Source organism: Antechinus flavipes, chromosome 4, assembly GCF_016432865.1.
Source record: "Antechinus flavipes isolate AdamAnt ecotype Samford, QLD, Australia chromosome 4, AdamAnt_v2, whole genome shotgun sequence".
Lineage (NCBI taxonomy): Eukaryota > Metazoa > Chordata > Mammalia > Dasyuromorphia > Dasyuridae > Antechinus > Antechinus flavipes.
The window spans coordinates 172,554,788-172,571,756 of NC_067401.1; positions in this window are offsets into that span (position 1 = coordinate 172,554,788).

The following is a 16,969-nucleotide window of genomic DNA, read 5'->3' on the forward strand; positions in this document are numbered from 1 at the left end:
CAGGATGAATACAGAGAGAACTGGCGAGACTTACATGAACTGATGCTAAGTGAAATGAGCAGAACCAGGAGATCATTATATACCTCAACAATGATACTATTTGAGGATGTATTCTGATGGAAGTGGATCTCTTCGATAAAGAGAGTTAATTTGGTTTCAATTGATCAAGGATGGACAGAAGCAGCTACACCCAAAGAAAGAACACTGGGAAATGAATATAAACTGCTTGCATTTTTGTTTTTCTTCCCGGTTATTTATACCTTCTCAATACAATTCTCCCTGTGCAACAAGAGAACTGTTCAGTTCTGCACACATATATTGTATCTAGGATATACTGTAACCTATTTAACATGTATAGGACTGCTTGCCATCTGGGGAAGGGGGTGAAGGGAGGGAGGGGAAAAATTGGAACAGAAGTGAGTGCAAGGGATAATGTTGTGAAAAATTACCCTGGCATGGGTTCTGTCAATAAAAAAGTTATTTAAAAATTAAAAAAAGAAAAAGAAAAAGAAAAAGGAGATGGCAGGGTTCTACATTCTCATCCATTGCTTGTCTTCTAGGTAATCATGCTGGTGAAGATAACTCATCCCTTCTACCCCTATCTTCATGCAGCTTGCAACCCTTAATCTTCATCTTCTCAGATGCTTTGCCTTTTTCTACCTCTGGTCATCCAACCATGTTGTTATCTGGAGCAAAGCCCAGACTGCCTTTTCCTAATTACATCCCTGTGCAAAATGGTACATGGTCAAAAAACTAATGCTATTCAAAGATAGCTCCAGATCCAAAGTCCATTGGTATGGGAAAGCTCTCCTCATTGGTAGAGGCAAATGGTCTGCTCTGGGTGAGAGGAAGGATAGAGCCAGCAAGAGTGGAAGAATTCAAGTATTTTCAATTTTCTGTGAGATAGTCTTTGAGTTTTCATCAAGCTCCAAGTTTTCTTTGAGCTTTCTTTGAGTCACTTTGGCCCCTCTTGACTTTGATTTTTAAGACAGAAAATAGATGAAGTCAATCCTACTTTAGGTTGCTAAAGAAAAATATTCTTGAAACACATGAAAGAAACTGCAGTTTTTATCATGCCCCTCATCTTACTAAAACTACAGGCTTTGGGGCAGGGGTTTCCCTTTGGATAAGATCTAGAACATTCTCTTGGTTTAACTGATTTACCTTAGTCTCAATGAGAGAGCTCTTTCACTCTGTATTGTCTGGTATATATTCGCCTAAATTTTCTTTTTCTGATTTCTGTTTTTCTATTGATTTGAATAAGTGGGTTTTCTTTAATAATTGCTAGGTGTATTTATTATAAATCTGGTATATGGAGGTAAATGGGGTAATAGATATAGAGCTTAGGGTCCTCCTTTCCCCTCCCTGTATTGAAATAGTGACTAAAAGTTGTCTTAAGCCTGAAAATCACATTCCCTAGACTAGCTATATCTAAGAAATTAGAGAGATATAAATTCAGCCCAGCATCCTCTCTTTTTGAGGAAAAAACGTTTGGTTCCAACGTCCTCTCTTGACAAGCATTAAAAAATCTCCCTTGAGAAAGATTGAGAGAGAAAAGATAGAGTTGTCTATTCTTCTTTCTTTTGGGCCACACAGTGACTACATACTATGTGTGAGTGGATAGTCCTTACATTATTTGGGACCTCACTATACCAGAAATTATTTTCAACCAGTTCTGTTTATCCTAATTTCTTACTGTTTTCACCAGGGCAAGTCTATTGTCAAGCCATGTCTCTTAGCCCAGGAAAGAGCAATTAGAGTGATCAAATCAAGATTAGCATTAAAAAACAACTCTAAAGTACAGATCTATTTGTCAGGTTATCACCTCTGACTCACATTGCTGTCCATTCCTCCTTCCCCAACTAACTTGCTCCTACCCCTGAAATATGACTAGTGATAAAGGAGTAGGAGAAAACATGTTCAAAGGTGTGATGTTAGAGTTGTTTAAAATCTCCATTATTTACTGAATCTGGTCTTGAGCTCTTCCATATCTCTGTTTTGCAGGCATGGCTGGATTTTAAACTTTTTCTTTCCAAAGGAAATTCTTTCTCCAAAGGAAAAAGTAGAATTTCCTATCATTTCCATATGACTGAAAAATATCCCCTTCATTGGCCTTTCCTCATGACTAATTTAGATGCAGTGAGCTTATCAGATGGAGGGACTAAAATCACCAGGGACCACATATGAGCCCAATTATTATTCTACTTTACCATTTGGTAGCTCAGTAGCTTGTGATTGCTGTAGCAACTACTGGAATAACAACAATTTCTGTGTTAGGTTAGATCTTCTCTCTCCCCTCCTTAAAGCCCCTACCCCTGCTATTTTTTCCCAACACAATTGCTTGTAAGGTCTGTTGGGAAATGATTGATTTGCACATACTCTGGCAGATTCCATCCTGGCTGGATGCTGGATGTTGCATGGATAAACAAGCTATGCATAAGCAGAAAGCTGGGGAGTTGGTGGCACTTAAAAGAAAGATTATTTCCTTCTGCCATATCCCCAGTTGCAGGATAAGAGTACAGACAAGCAAATGAAACTATTCAAAGGAGAACCTAGATGGCTTAATTTAGGAAAGGTTATCAAGTGACATGCATTGCATTGCATTCAGCAACAGACTAGATTGGGAGCATAGGGATTATCAGCTATTCCTGACTGTTGTCCTTATGACACATCCCAGTTTCTCAAAGACTTCATGCAGCTTCCCATCTTGACAGAGAAATGGTGGATTAGAGATGTGGAAGGAAGTGTGCATATTAAGGGTGCATTTATGTCCAGGAGATTCAAACACAGTACAGATTTATTTTTATTTCTACTTTTCAAAAATTTAATATGATATCAATAAAAGTCTTTTGATTCATCTCTGGGCCCCAGTGGTGGAAAAATCACAGCAAATTAGAAAATCTCTCCTTTTTTCTGTCTTTGTCTCTTTTCTCTTTTCAGTCATTTAGTCAATTAACATTTATTATGGACATAACATGTGCCAGCACAGTGCTAAGCACTAAAAATACAAAGAAGTCCTTAATCTCAAAGAATTAATGCTCTTCTGGTGGAGAGAATGTACAAGCAGCAAAAGACAGACACAGAGAGAGGAAAGATAGAAAGAGAGAGACACACAGATAGATAGAAAGACACAGAAAGAGAGACAGAGACAGAAAAATTGGGAGATAGTTGCAGAGGAAGCCACTAAAATTAAGGATTTGAAAAGACTTTTTGCAGAAGAATGACTTTAATTGAAACAGGAAGGAAGTCAGGAAAAATGGGAGGTAAAGTTGAGGAGGGAAAGTTTTTCAGGTATGGAAAACAAGAAGTGAAAATTTTTGGAGTCAGAAAATGTAGTCTCTATCTCTTTATGGCTCTATTTGCATGTCTCTCTCCAACCATCCTCCTTTTCAGTTGCCTTCAAGTATAAGCTTATTAATTAAATAAATACATGCATTGTATTTATCACAGTTTTAATATTAGCTTATAGAGAACAGGTGTACAGAAATACAATATAGACTTGAAAGAAAAATATAAAATTTAGAATTTGTACATACTTTCCTGAGAGTGAACACAGAGAAAAGGGTGTTACAACCAGTGTCATTCTCAGCAACCAAGAACAGGTACACAGTCACAGTCCTTTCTTTATCTCTTCACTCCTGGCCAGGTTACAGCACTGACCCAGATCACAAATGTGCTAAGCACAAATCCAACTTACCTCAAAATGAAAGAAGAGAATAAAGTTAAGGATAAATAAGGAACAGCTGCAAGATGACAAAAGTATATATGTATATGACATGCATATACATACATCCACACTCAATAAGAAGGTTAACAGAGAATTTTTTCTCTGGTACAAAAACACTTGAGAAAGGAGGCACAGAGAATAGTCTGAAGACAGTGAGTATTGCAGAAAATGTAATGGGGTATTTCAGGGTCCTTAGGATCTTGTGGATACCAATAAAGGACAAGATTGCTCAAAGAAGAAAGAAATTAATTCCATAGACATGGAACTGGTTGCAAGGAAAATACGCTTCAAAATTGTAGTCTCTGAAGACAGGGATTTTGCTGCTCCAGAAAGTGTTTCCTTCTTTGAATCTTATTCCTACAAGGGAGAATGGTCTCTAAAGGAGGCCTAAAAAACTTGGGAGATAGGAGTGAGAGTTTTTCTCTTGTTCTTTTAGCACAACTGCTCCATTGTTGCAGCCATTTGTACATTTGTACATGAAGGCTATTTTTAGAACTGATGACTCCATGGTAATGGCTGCCACATTTGCCCAATGCAGTGGCCACATATTTTCAGACCTTCTCAAAATTATCCTTGAACTTCTTGAGCTTCCTCTGATATCACCTTTTCAGAGGCATCTTTTATTTTTACCCATTATCTTATCCAGTCACAGCCCTCTTCTTCCCTAAAACTCTAGATAAACTTCTTTCTGGGATTAGAAATTTTCTTGTCTCCTGCAAAATCAAGCACAGTACAATTAACCTTGTCCCAAAACATACCATAGTTCCAAAATAAACATCTATAATTAACAGAAGGATATCTCAGTTTATATTAGGGTACTACTGACAATAAATGATCATCAACAATACATACAATACATATAGCACAGTGTAAAACATTGACAGGATTAGTTCAGTGACTACAGATCTTTATTACATATACAGAATATTTTTCATGCACATGATAATAGGACTTACAGACCCTAAGAGCAAAGGATATATTCTCTTCTCTAAAATATAATGTTTTCTGAGAGCAGGTTTCTTGGGGGGCTTCTGGGAGCAGTCTTTGTTTAAGTTCAGTATAATAATCACCTCAAATGCAGCCAGGAGCTAAAAGTTCAGATCCTTTATTGTCTCCTTCAAAATAGCCTTGTTAGCTTTCTTAGAGGCCTATCTCTCTCCTTGGGTCTGAGAGCTCTTGCCGCTAATCCTTTGTCTCTTCCAGCTTTAGCCTCTAGCTCCCTCTGAATCTCCAGCCAGCACAAAGGTGGAAGTTGTAATGAATCTGACTCTACCTCGGAGATAGTGGGCTTGTGGGTTTCTGTCTTGCCTCATTCTGCTTGAATTGTGAATCTCCTTGACTTGTGATTCTCCTGGACTCAATCCTGACTTGTGAATCTCCCGGAGTCTCTAATGGGCTTGTCCTTTAGTGGGCTCCTCCTTATATATGCTCTCTTAAAGGTGTGAACTCTAAAGGTGTGAAAGGTGTAAACTCTGAACTAGAGAACTGTTAAGTACCATGCCAAATTAGATAATTATTGTCTCTATCAATTCCAGTGACTTAGCATCTTGTAAGAATTCTAACAGTAAAGCAAAGATATATAACATCAAAGCAAAAATATTGATATGAATATGTCTAAAAATAACAAAATATGCAAAAAACAACATTGTCTATATCAGTAAACAAGTAATGAATTATGTATAATTGAGGCATGCATCTATCCTACATGTATGAGCAAACACAGAAACAAAAAATGAGCAAAAAAAAATTTTAAAGCAAGCTCAAAACAGATAGTAATAAGGTGTATATAAATGAACATATGAAATTATATACAAAGAATAAATTACATAGCTAAACATTGTTCACAGCATGTTTAGCCATTTCTTTTAGTTACTTTTATAATATTACATTATTCCAAGTCAGTAGTCTCATAAAATTATCTCTCCTGTGATTTTCTAACCTATCTACTACTAAATCCAAATTAGTTGATTTGGATTAATCAGAATTCTCATCTGAACTACTGTCCTATATTCTAAAATTCTGAACTTGTGAAGATGAGGCTGACTGACAGTGTCAGTTCACTATCAACTGACTGCCTATCCTCTGTTAAGGATGTTCTACATCCTTCGCTATAATCTCTATAGCTGAAATTTCTTCTAATTGATTGTTGGGTTACAGTACACAAAATTTTCTGCCCTTGATATGTCTTTTTCTGAGAATTGTCCAATTGATGTAAGTATCCATTACTTTCCATTGTTCATCAGGGAGTTCAACCAACTCATTGATTATGATGAATTAGTTTCTCCTAGACTCCAGTTAGTAATTCAAGGTATTTTGTAAACAGTTATGTTGCCTTGTCTTTCCACAACAATAAGTGGTTTCCATCAATCTGTTAATTTATGTGTACTTTGACCACTGAGATTTCTCAGCAGAGCTCTGCTACTTTGTTGAAGGTCTTGACAAGGAACTTGGGTCTCATATACTATTATTTCTTTCTTTCTGTGTTTTTCTAGGATAAAGCTGTAACTAAGTGGTAAATTTTATATTAGCTATTCTTTCAGTAGATAATAAGTATCTACAATATCTCCATTCTCAGAGACACAAAACATAAGTCAATAATTAGACATGGTTGTTACTCAAATATCATAAATAGAGCATAAAGCTAAAGGCATTGTTTCTGGTGAAGTTGTATACATGTACTGAGAATGCCAATATATTGGTTCCACTGAGATTTTTATTCTATTCTCAGTGTTTCTAATATGTTCAACAATGTGGGGTTGAAATATTCAGGTCATGAGTCTTGTTGAAAGTAATGTATGATGTGATGAACAACTATGATAAACTTCTTAGCAAGGATGCAAGACAAACTTGGAATGGGAGTGCATCCAGAGAAAGAACTATGCAGACTGAATGTGGATCAAAGCAAAAAATTTTCACCATTTTTTGTTTGCTTTTTCTTTCCAATGTTTTTTTCCCCTTTTGTCTCATTTTTCTTATAAAATATGACAAATATGGAAAGATGTTTAAAAGGATTGTACATACATAACCTACATCAGATTGCTTGCTTTCTTGGGGAGAGGAAAGTAAGGGAGGGAGAAAGAAAAAAATTTTGAACTCAAAAATCTTACAAAAAAAATAAATGGTGTATTTGGAAAAATAAAATACTATTGTGGGAAAAAAGGAGAAAGTAAGATATGGATTTAAACTTCTTTTAAGGAAGTCAAAGTTAATATCACCTTGAGTAGTGTGACTTCAAAGTCTCTTTGTTCAAATGGAACTTGGCAGTAAATCAATGTACTCGCACAACATTTTAGCAACCGTGAAAGCTTTCTACTTCCTAGCTGAGTATACCTGTGCATATGTAGTGAAATTATCAGTCACTATTAATATACAATATACGTTCTTAATACATCCTACCAGAGATAGAAATCTAATGCAGACAAATCCAAAAGATTTCATAGTGCTTTTTTTCTTGAAATAAAAAGCACAAAGTTGGCAATACTTTTCTTTGCATTCAATGGTCACAAATCTCCTAGTTCTTGGTGATATGTATAGTCATCCTGGGTCAGTAAAATGTGTTTCTTATTAGTTATAGGATATTCTTTTGACATACATGCAAAATTATAAAATTTTCATGGTTGTAAATGTACCCATATATGATATGGGATAAGTGAAAATATCACACATTGGATCAGCAATAGTTCAATATAGTATTCTATTATGCAACTTCAGCTTCTGCAGCTATTTTAATAGTAGACTGCCCTCAGTTACTTGGAAATTGATTGCTTTGGCATCACTGCTTCACTCCTTAAAAATCCTAATTTCCCAGTTCTTCAATTTATTCATTTACCATGACCTACTTCTCCACCCTACCTCAGCTAAATACAGAGAGATGATCATGACATTGATCTCACCATTACCCATAAGTTCTATTTCCATGTTCATGAACTCTGAAATTACTTTATCTTGTCATAGCTCTCTGACCTTTATTTTTGCCTTATAATCCCTAATCCTGTTCTTTGCCCTCTCCTGTGACCTCCAATGTTTCCACCTCTCAGTTCTTTCTTAGGCCAGTGCCCTTTCACTGTCTACACTCTTATTTCTTCCCCATCTTGACCACTTGGTAAACCAGTTCAACTTTACACTATCCTCTTCTCTTAAGTCCTTGTCCCATTATCCTGTGATTGATCTTGCATTGCTAAACCCTAACCTTGTGTTAGTACTACAATTTGCTCTTTTCACTCATGCTATGAGATGCAACTAGAGAGGATCATGAAATGGTGTTGATGAGTCTACTACAAATTAATGTTATATTATCTCAACTGGGTCCAATTAAACAGAACTTTCTCATAACTGGAAGAAATATTAGCAAATCAAATGAAATGTTGCTCAAGAACATTTCTTCAAGGTCCCCTAAATAGGAAGTGTAATCTCAATTGAGCCCTTACTGCAGTAAAGCAATCCTTCTGCACTTCCCTAACTGATTCAATATCCCATTCATCCTAATAGCTTTTCCCAATATTTTTACATCTTCTCAAAACTCTCATGGCTCTCTTTCTTCCTACTTAGCAGAGAATGTTGCTTCATATTTCACTGGGAAAAAAAATGGAGGATATTTATCAAGAACTCTTTCTTATCCCTTCTTCCTCACTGCACCCAAATGTCCCTTAATTCTAGTGCCTTCCCTCTGAGAATATCTCTAGTTTATCCATTTTATTTGTATATAATTATTTACATGACATATCTTTCACTCCTTCCCCATTAGATTATGAATTCCTTGAAGGCAGGGCATTTTTCCCACTTGGTAATATTCTCTATTTTGGTTTTCTTGAGGTCTCTGGGAGCAGCCTTCATTTCAATTCAGTAATCACCACACGGGTAGCCAGGGGTTAAAGTTCAAATCCTTTATTATCGCTTTCAAAGTCTTGTCTCCTTCCCTGGGGCCCAGTTAGCTTTCTTAGAGGCTTATCTTTCTCCTTGGTTCCGAGAGTTTGAGCTCCTGCCACCAGTCCTTTGTCTTTTCTGCCTCTGCCAGCTTCTTCTCTGTGGCTCTCAGTCCCTGCTTATATACTGAACAGTGTGTATATACCAATCATTATATCATTAAGAAACCATTATTTGTTGTAGGATTAAATCAATCACACTGAACCATGCTAAACCAGATAACCATTGTCTTCATCAATTCCACTTAGCACCTTGAAAGCATTCTTTGTTTCAAGTTCAGAGTTCTGGCCCCTAACACCATTTTGTTTGTTTTCTCAGCCCAGAAGGTAGAATATAAAATGTATTTAATAAATGCATATTAATGTCTTGAATTATATCACTATTTGAAGTTATTCACTAGACATCTACTCCTTTTATAAAGCCTTTTATTTTTAAAACACATGCATAATTTTCAACATTCATCCCTGCAAAACCTTTTGTTCCAAATGTTTTTCTCCTTCTCTTTCACCCACACCCTCCTTTAGACACAAGTAATCCAGTATATGTTAAACATGTGCAATTCTTCTATAATTATCATGCTTCAAGCATGAACAGTTCAAAAAGGAAAAAACATACAGAAAATAAAATGCCAGCAAAAAACAACAAAAAAAGTAAAAATACTATTTTGTGATACATACTCAGTCCTCATAATCCTTTCTCTGGGTGCAGATGGCTTACTCCATCACAAGAACAATAGAACTGGTCTGAATCACCTCACTTTTGAAAAGATCCATGTTCATCAGAATTGATGATTGTATAACCTTGTTGCTGTGTACAATCTTCTCTTGGTTCTATTCAATCACTTAGCATCAGTTCAAGACATCTACTTTGAAAGCCAGTAATCTAGAGATAATCTTGGTGAAACAAGATTCATATATATTGCTGTCTGGTGGAAGTTTCAAATTTTCAACTGTACTGCCATTTATTTCTAACCTAGCTCCTTGGGAATTACATATAGCTGTCATTGGATTTTTTGTTTGTTTTTAGGTATCACTATGGATTTAGCATTACATGATACTTGATATAAGGCATCTGCCTCCTATTGGGACAGGGAGTCCTCAGGTACTCCAGTCTTCACTAGCAAGCAGGGTATGCTAAAAATCGAAGCTGACTAGTCCTGGCATCCTTCTCTGACAAGCAATTCTTCTATAATTATCATGTTTCATGAGAAAAAAACAGATCAAAAAGGAAAAAATATACAGAAAATAAAATGCCAGCATTTTACAACAAAAAAAAGTGAAAATACTATTTGAGTACTAAATATCAGTAGATGTTCTAAGATTACACTTGAAATTTCACTCAATAGGTTTTTTGAATTTCTTAGAGACAGCATATTCCAAAACCAAAAGCTACACTTTTTGTAGGAGTGATTTTTGATAATCTTCATTCTTTTTGTACAAAACTGCTTCTGAACCCTTAAGGGCTTATCAATAGATGTGTTTGGTTTATAAAGAACAATACTGGTACATAAAGAACAAGTCTTTGAAAAATTTTTCACATCTTTCTGCCCACCAGCTTCCAATGGGATCATAGGATCACAGTGTAGTGGAAACTATTGGCTTGACTCTCTCAACATTCACTTGTACTAGGGAAATAGGTCCCTAACAATCAATTGGGTGCGTCTTCCTTCAGGATATTAGGGGTAACCATAAGAGGTTGGAGGATCCTTTCTTGGAAAAACTCACAGCCCACTAGCAAGCTTCTTTTCCCAATAATTATCAATTAAATACCCAGGTTTGATTTTTTTTTTAGATATGAGTATTTATTTACTATTTTAGATATGGATATTTATGAATATTTAAGGGGTATACTAATATACTTGATTTCAATATTTTCCAAAACTGGTGACATAATCTACCACATAAAGAGTCCGAAGCAAAGTGGGTTGAAAATTTAAAAAGAAATGTGGCAAATGGATAACTCACTGTTCCTAATTGCTTCTCACAAAGTTCTTCTTAGGCATGGTGTATCTTTCTGCTGAACAATGTGTAGTCTTCAAGCTGCCTTAATTCTGCATGTTTGTTTGTTTTCACATGTTACATAGACACTTCCATCAGTCACTGATGTTCCAGGGACACTGCTATGATGCCCATCAGAAGTCCTAAATCTTCTGATGTTTCACAATTCATAAAGTTGTCCTCTAGTTAAGGAGATAGGGTATAATAAGCAGAAGAAATGATTCACACTCAGGAACTTTGCTATGACTACTACCACAACTGAACTGGCTTGCCACTAAAATGCCTGGTTCCAAATTGACACACTATAATATCCATAGCCAAGAAAATATCTACTGGGTTTTTTTTACTACATAGATAGATAGATAGATGCATATATATACATGTATATATACTATATACGTATATATGGGTATATGTGTACATACATGATTTCATTTAATACAATTTCTTTCACTGCTTTTAAATTGATTAAGGATTTTTCACAGTTAATTTAATGTATTTGACTGATTGACTCAATAGAGGGGCAAGTATTGATTAATGAAGTATTTTAAGTAGGATGAGATCATTAATTGGTTCAAATCATCTCCCACCCTTATAATAGAATTGAGATTTAGAATTGGAATAGATTTGGAGCTGGAAGTTATCTTAGAAGTCATTGAAACTTAGAAGTCAAATGAAACTCCTCATTTTACAGGGGATGAAACAAAGACTGAGATGTTAAATGATTTATCCAAATAGTGTCTTAAAAGCCGGAATATGAAGATTAAAACAGTTTTGCAGTCCTAACCCCATGCTTCTGGATCAATGAATTAGATATGCACAAATGAGATTGTTCAGTGGTCTAGCAATAGCAGCATCATTTTTAACAGATTTTTTTTTTTTAATCACTGCCAAATCCTAGAAAGGTCATTAGATTATGAAGGTCCTATAGAGTTTTATCTTTTCTGTGTCAAGCTTGTATCTTTTTGAGATATAGGGTGACCCAGATACTTGACAGAGGTACTACAAAAATAGAACACATCACCAGCTTGAAAACTCTGGGGGGCTGTCTTCTGTGTCTCTGATCTCCATAGCAACATTAGCAATACATGACACAGTTAAATTGCACTACATGGAAGTATATGATTAAGTGCCAGAATGAGTGGTATAGTTAGATAATAAGACTGTAGGAGTTCAGAGAAGGGAGAAATCAATATTAGCTAGAATGACTAGAAAGACTTAATGGAAGAGGGGGGTCTTGAGAAGGGCCTCAAAGGAGGGATAGGATTTGGAACGGATAGGATTTGGAATGGAAGAAGGGAAGCATTAGTCTCTAAGGAGTGACTGTCAAAAAGCAGGAGGTGGGGGTAGGGCAGGGAACAGTCCCTAGGAGTACCCACTCAATTAATTAAACGTGGTTTATTTTCAAGGTCTCAGTTTTATTAGAAGTGCAGATTTAGCTTGTGTGTGCATGCTGCATATGAAAATTAAGGAAAGCTAGGCAAACTCTTTGGAGAATTAATTGAACCAGAATATCATTAGAGACATTTATGAGTGAGAACCAATGCATGAGAAGAGATGGGTATTTGGACACTTTATGGAAAAAATAGATATTTTAAAAGACAGGCTGAGGTTTGTTTTTGTTTTTTTTTTTTTAATAATTATAACTTTTTATTGACAGAACCCATGCCAGGGTAATTTTTTACAACATTATCTCTTGTACTCATTTCTGTTCCGATTTTTCCCCTCTCTCCCTCCACCCCCTTCCCCAGATGGCAAGCAGTCCTATACATGTTAAATATGTCACAGTATATCCTAGATACAATATATGTGTGCAGAACCGAACAGTTCTCTTGTTGCACAGGAAGAATTGGATTCAGAAGGTAGAAATAACCCGGGAAGAAAAACAAAAATGCAAACAGTTTACATTCGTTTCCCAAAGTTCTTTCTTTGGGTGTAGCTGCTTCTGTCCATCATTGATCAATTGAAACTGAGATAGATCTTCTCTTTGTCAAAAAGATCCACTTCCATCAGAATACATCCTCATACAGTATCGTTGTTGAAGTATTATAATGAACTCCTGGCTCTGCTCATTTCACTTAGCATCAGTTCATGTAAGTCTCTCCAAGCCTCTCTGTATTCATCCTGCTGGTTATTTCTTACAGAGCAATAATATTTCATAACATTCATTTACTCAACCATTCTCCAATTGATGTGTATCCATTCATTTTCCAGTTTCTAGCCACTACAAACAGGGCTGCCACAAACATTTTGGCACATACAAGTCCCTTTCCCTTCTTTAGTATCTCTTTGGGGTATAAGCCTAGTAGTAGTACTGCTGGATCAAAGAGTATGCACAGTTTGATAACTTTTGGGGCATAATTCCAGATTGCTCTCCAGAATGGTTGGCTTCGTTCACAACTCCACCAACAAAGCATCAGTGTTCCAGTTTTCCCACATCCCCTCCAACATTCATCATTATTTTTTCCTGTCATCTTAGCCAATCTGACAGGTGTGTAGTGGTATCTCAGAGTTGTCTTAATTTGTATTTCTCTTATCAATAGACACTTTCATATGAGTGGAAATAGTTTCAATTTCATCATCTGAAAATTGTCTGTTCATGTCCTTTGACCATTTATCAATTGGAGAATGGCTTGATTTCTTGTAAATTAGAGTCAGTTCTCTATATATTTTGGAAATGAGGGACAGGCTGAGGTTTTTGTAGGTAAAGATGGAAAGCAAGCAGTGTAAGTATAGCTTTTGAAGTACTGAGAATCTGCAGTTGGGCATTACTTAGAAAATGTCTGTTATAAGATTTAGTGACAAATGTGGTAAGATTACTGGATGCTTGCCTTTAGCAAAGTTTGTGTTTTCAGATTTTTTCTTTCAGTTAAGCCATTAACTAACCAGACCTACAGTCTTTTTGCAAGCCATAAATTACTTAGGAAAATGAAATTACCCATTCTCTTTGTTATTAATGCACAGCCAGAAAGATGTAAGTAATCTCTCCTTTCATGGTATTTCAGAGCTAACTCACATGATGCATCCCTGATATTAAACACAATGAGACTTAAAAAAAAAATTCAATTAAGCATTTGCCTACTGTGACTCTTTATTCATTGCAAATTGTCTCTGTAAATAATCTTCATCAAAAGTCAGAACCAATCCCCATTAGTTTAGATTAATTAATGGGTCCCTTGGAGCCACCTAAATGAATTCAATTTGAACATCAACAACTTGCCCATGGAGTTTCCCAGGTTGGCATTAAGACAATATTAAAGCTGCAATAAGTCACATTTAAAATGTTAATTCAGAGAAGCTCTCCATTTAGAGCATTTAATTAAATCTTTAAATAAACTGCATGGGCTCAGTACCAGATGGTTCTGCATTTTCATTGCAGCAGAGATCCTTGAAGTCATTGTGGGAAGTAAAATTGGAGTCACGGTGAAGATAACCAGGATATATAGAGTAATAAAATCTAATCTCGTTTCCAGCAGAGAGATTCAGTGTATGTACACAACCCAGGCTAAAATTGGAAGTTAATTACATTAACCCCAATGTACTCTGGTATCTGAGCACCCAGAGATTAAATTAGTCTTTTTCCTATCATAAGATTCTTTTCAACTTCACTATATTAATTTTAGCCAAATACTTACTCATAAGGAAAATTGAAGTTAATGTAACCAAAGATAAAGTAATGCAGCCTTAATATTCTGAGGGGATTATGGAGACCCATGAAAATGTACTCTGCAAATGTCAATCACTTTGAATGGATTTGTGGTGAGAAGTTAAAAAAAAAAAAAGGTGTTGAGAGGTCTGGTATCTTTCCTATCTCCAGGGTTTAATAAAAACTACAACTTAGATAATTCAGGCCTTAAACATGAGCATAGGAACAGAATTATGTCTACCCAAAGGAAGAGACACACACACACACACACACACACACACACACACACACAGACATGTATGCACACATTGAATCACCAATTCCAATTGTCATAAGACATATCCAACCAAACTCCAGGATTATAAATGACTTCCCTTGGATCTAACTTTTTCCCACTGCAACCTCTTAACCTCTCTACTCTAAGAGAGTTCTTTCAGACAATTATTTCTTACTTTGCTATCTTTCTTGATATATTTGATCATAGAACTGGCTCCACTGGTTATTAAATGCAATTTACCCCCAGGTTTTAGTTGTTGATAGTTCCTTATGTTATAATACAAATTTCTGGGTATAGTAACTTTTAGGAAAAGGCTCCAAAATGGCCTACACAGCTAATGGTTTGCTGGTAAATGTTTAACAACTAGTTTTTTTTAAAGTACAACAGACTATTACATTTAATTTACATTATCAACTTTTTTTTTTGTCATTTTCTTAAACTTAGAAAATTGATCAATGAAGACCTGATATGTAGCATTTGCCAATTTCTGAAGTGTCAATGGATACATTGGAATCTTAACAATGGTGCCTCACAAGTTAGTCCAAGTTCATTATAGCACTTCTTCACACAATGCTCAAATACTCTGTTAAAAGCACATTGTATGGATAAATGATGGACAGAAACAGCTACACCCAAAGAAAGAACACTGGGAAACGAATATGAACTATTTGCATTTTTGATTTTCTTCCCAAGTTATTTTTACCTTCTGAATCCAATTCTCCCTTTGCAACAAGAGAACTGTTCAGTTCTGCAAACATATATTGTATCTAGGATATACTGCAACATATCTAACATATATAGGACTGCTTGCCATCTAGGGGAGGGGATAGAGGGAGGGAGGGGAAAAATCAAAACAGAAGCGAGTGCAAGGAATAATGTTGTAAAAAATTACCCTGGCATGGATTCTGTCAATATAAAGTTATCATTAAATAAAATAAAATTTAAAAAAAAAAAAGCACATTGTAACATTGCTGTCATTGTTTTCGAAATCAATAAAACCAGTAGTCAAAGGCTAATTTTCTTCATTTTGGTATGTTTCTTGCAAACATAATGGTAAATTACCACTAAGTGAATAATCTGCTGAGTTGGTTGTGTGGATTATAGTGGGGGGGGGGAAGCACACATTTTATGTACCTAAATTTTTGTCTGAACCCAGAGAAGGAAGGTTTAATATGCACACTCACACACAAGAGTTGAATATAAAAATGCATTGGGAAGGGGAGGTGTTAAAGTAAGGACCAAAGTGGGAAGGGCATAATCATAAGCAAAACAAACTCCAATTATAGATGATGGATCTTTGTAAAAGGGAACTAGGGGAGGCAAAGAATTGACACATTATAATACAATATAATGGAGGAAAATAACACATGGTGAATTAGGAGCTTAATTTGGAGTCAGGAGGATGAGACCTGACTCTCAGATACAGATTATCTGTGTGATTTTTGGCAAGTCACTTGATTTCTCTCAACCTCAGTTTCCTCATTTATAAGATGTAAGTAATAATAGCACCTACTCCAAAGGGTTGTTGTGAGAGTCAAATAAGATAACTTGTGTAAAGTACTTTGCAAATCTTAAAATGCTATGTAAATACTATTATGATTACTATTATAAATGTGAATGGGAATTCATTTACAAAGTAATGATTTTTTAGATTTCACTGGGCAGCTAGGTGCATGGTGCATAGAGTCAGAAAGACCAAATCTAACTTCAGATAATTATTAATTGGGAAACCCTGGACAAGTCACTTAACCCTGTTTGCCTCAGTTTCCTCATTTTTTCAAATGAGCTGAAGAAGGAAATGGTAAACTACTCCAGTATTTTTGCCAATAAAATCCCAGATAGAGTCACAACTGACTGAAACAACTGAACAACCTATAAATCTATGAACAATGACTTTGGGATGGAGCAGGAGGATAAGAAGAATCAGACATAACTGAAAAAATAACTGAACAATACCATGAGGATAGCAGAATGGATTAAAAAGGATAATCTAATATATTGTTTACAAGAGATACCTAATATTGAAATGAAAAATAGAGTGTTATACAGATTTAAGGTATGGGGCTAAAATAGAAACTATTATGCTTCAGATGAATTTTAATATAAATTAATATAATAATGATTAGAATCAATAGTACATCAGAAGGCAACAGTAAAAGTAGATATGTTTAAAAGGGATTAGCAAAGAAATCATATGATGTTTAAAGTGACAATAAATAATAGATCAATTTCACACACATTTATACATACATACACACATACTGAGTAGTATGTATCTAAATACCTTAAAAACAAAATCTAATTGAATCATAGGGATGAATAACTAGAAAAACAATAACTGTTGGGGTTCTTGATGTGCCTCTTTCAGCAGATTTAAACAAATCTAACAAAAAAGTAAA